At 40.4% G+C, this 3,144-nt stretch overlaps 1 protein-coding gene across 1 annotated transcript in view; it reads left to right on the top strand.

The window, feature by feature from the left end:
* The window catches only part of hoxc10a (homeobox C10a), a 6,519-nt gene extending 5,589 nt beyond the window's left edge, over positions 1-930 (top strand). The window contains exon 2 of the mRNA XM_014982714.2: positions 1-930. This exon is cut by the window's left edge and continues 1,151 nt beyond it. The gene's annotated coding sequence lies outside the window, so the exon portion shown is untranslated.
* The last annotated feature ends 2,214 nt before the right edge of the window (positions 931-3,144 follow it).

Below are 3,144 nucleotides of genomic sequence, written 5' to 3'. Positions count from 1 at the left end.
TGCGGAGGAGGACTAATCCACACGGCAAAGAGCCCCGTGCAAAGTGCAGCAAGCCAGCCGGGGTGCTGCGTGGGCTGCAGGGAGCAGCAGTGACCACCGCCGCCTCCACTGCAGGCGGGGAAGGAGTGGGTGAGGAGGAGGGGTTGGGGGGGGGAGAAATAATTGAGCTTCGTAACTGCTGGAAGATAAGAAACATGGAGGATAAAGGCGCAAGGAGAAAGGTTGCGGCTGCAGGAGTAATACGCACCCGGGACAATAGGAGCGCACCTGTGTGGATGCGAGGAGGCAAGCAAAGGTAGGATGGATGATTTTGTTTCCTGATTTGGAGGCTGTGCCACAGCTGTCAGCGGGGCTTGCCTGACAGCTCGTGTGGCACGCACTGTGCATGCTTGATCATGTCACTGTTGTTTACATGAAGTTGTCTGGCATAAATAATCCAAAAAGCATGCTGTTGATTGCTGTTATCACTTTCCTTTTTTTTTTTAAAATGACACAACTGGCTGATGGATATTTAAATATATATTTGTTTTTAGCATTATGCTGCTGGATCTTGAATGTAGCTGTTAGTTTGGACCAATTTCCTCTCCTGTGATGCTGCAGGGTTAGCTTTTTTATTTTTTGGGAAAACAAAAAGAAGAAGAAGAAAAAAGAATAATTCTTTGTTCCCAAACGAACCATGCAGTCGACTGAAAAAGTAAACAAGCAATGTGTGAAATAGTGTATGTGCTGAGTTTATACTTGCCTTTCTCCCCTCATTGTGCTGGTTATCGCTCATCATCTTGTTGCCTTTTGCACTGCTGTCTCCTTTCAATGGATATTTGCACGAAGCTGAAGCGTGGTTTAGGTAGTTTCATGTTGTTGGGGTTGGCTTCCTGACTCGGCAACAAGAAACTGCCTTGATTACGTCAGTTCGTCTTCATCAAGGGCACAATTTCCACTGAATTGCCCCCCTATAGGCACCTCCAGGTTCCCCCCCCCCAGCCCCACCCCCCCACCCCCCCCGCAAATGGCATTGTAAATGAACTGGGGCAGCTATACCTTGGACAGAGAAGTTTTGTTTCTTTGCTGTTAGTTTGTGGCGGGGCTGTAAAAAGCTTCTGAGGCTCTCACAAGGAGAATAGGCTGTAAACAAGCAGGGGTAAACTTTTTTAGATTGTGTTGTGTTGCATCTGTCGGTTAGGGGCTTGTGTGTATACGTGCTGTCGCTGCATTGCTATTAGACAAAGAAATTTCACATTTTGGAGACATTTTGCAGCTGTTTGTTGGGGGAGAATTCGTTATTAACATTTTTTTAATTGAATCCTATTGGTGTTGTTTTCAAGATTGCTCTAAATGTTTGTTTGCAATACTTAATTTTTCATTCAGAAGAGTTCAAATAGAAAATGAAATACTCTGTCATTACAAATAAATAGAAGACGAATAACTACATGAAACATCAGGAGACAAACAGATATGTTTCGTTTGGAGTCTCATGTTTGCTTTTTGATAAATGTCATTTTTATTCTTTTTTTTCTTTGCGTTGTCACACTTGGTTTTTGATTCTCTTATTAAAAAGACCCAGTTCAATAATTAAGTTAATTTCTACCTATTACGGGAAGTTTTACTGAGATTTCCCACGCTATAATTTAGAAGCGTTTCTCTCTTTTTTGTAATTTTTCTTCCATTTATTATTATTATTCTTTTTTTCATTTCGCATTGGAAAATAACTTGTTAGCGTGCATGAGTTCAGGCCTTATGCAGACCATAACTTAAGACGTTTGTCCAACACAGCTAAGAATTTTGTGATTATTGCAAGGTCATTACAACAAAATCAACAAAATCCCCCAAAAATTGATAGAAAGCGTCTCTCTTTTGGAGCAGTCAACATGTTTTCTGTGTCAGTGTTTATTCCGGTTTGTCATTTTCTTGGTCCCCGCCTTTTTTTTTTTTTTTTTTTTTGGCTTTAGCGCCACTTGGAAGAGACAGTCTGGAATCCAAAGTCATTTTCATTCAGCTCCGTGAATGAGCATGTCTCTTGGAATGCACCACTTTACAAAGACTTTAGAGCAACACGAAACAGCCCCACAGAGCTGCACAGATCCAACCTAAAACCGTGCAAGCATAAAACAATTTACGCTAGCCAGGCGCGTCTTTGGCGGAAGATGAAGATGTGCTGTTCTGACAGCAATATGATCTGACATGAAAAAAAAAATCCTCTAACGGGTTTCTTTCTTTATTTTATTTTATTTTATTTCATTTTATTGCCTCTCCACCGCTTTCGAAATATCCGTATATATATATAGATATTTGTAATAGTGAGACTTTTTCAGGTAATCGCACATAACAAAGGAAACCTTAACGCTGCACATGTTTAAATATTGTTTGAAAAATTGGGTGAAGTGCTTTTACATGAATTTTTTTTTTCAGTACATTTTAGTTTATTGGCATATTCGGTCTCACTTTCTGTCTCTATGCGTTCAGTTTAACGGTGCACAATAAAAGTGAACGGTCTAAAACAAAAAGCATACCTAAAGTTTCATGTTACTTTCACTCAGTGTTATAATTTAATCAACGTAGATTTGTTCTTTTCCGAAAGCATACTTGTATTGTCATCCTTTTTGGGGGTAAATCATAATAAAAGTGTCTTCCACATAAAATGGATAGGTGATATCTTCAAAACTGTTGTCAACAAAGACATTACTTGCATTTAATGACATCATGAATATTATCAACATTCGCCAAATTACTTTGGATATATACAAATGAGTACGAAATATTGCGGCAGGACACTTATGAACATCGGGCCTGATCGTCAGTAAAGTTTTATTAGAAAGCTGCAGTTATTTCAGAGTAACAGAAACCGTTTGAAGTTGGATTATCTGAAACCAGAAACTTTTTATCTCAGGACAGAGAACTCTCAAATCCAGTTAGTGCAGATGTCCACGGGATCACGGGGCTCTCACAACATTGTGTTTCAGCTGCGCTATCTGCTTAGCACATGGGACTTGAATAAAGAAGTCGTGGTATTCCTTTTGAGTGGGCCCATGTGGAGCCTTACAGCACACACAGTCTGGTCCAAATATGGCACCGAAGGAACTGTCCGCGTGTGTTGTGTGGGATGGAGAAGGCAAAAGGGGAAAGCTTTGATCTGAACCTTGTTTGGCA

The sequence above is a fragment of the Poecilia mexicana genome, unplaced genomic scaffold (assembly GCF_051168715.1).
Source record: "Poecilia mexicana isolate PSO_F unplaced genomic scaffold, ASM5116871v1 scaffold_7, whole genome shotgun sequence".
In the NCBI taxonomy this organism is placed as follows: Eukaryota; Metazoa; Chordata; class Actinopteri; order Cyprinodontiformes; family Poeciliidae; genus Poecilia; species Poecilia mexicana.
Note: the sequence above shows the minus strand (reverse complement) of the source record. Positions and strands in the feature narration are given on the sequence as shown.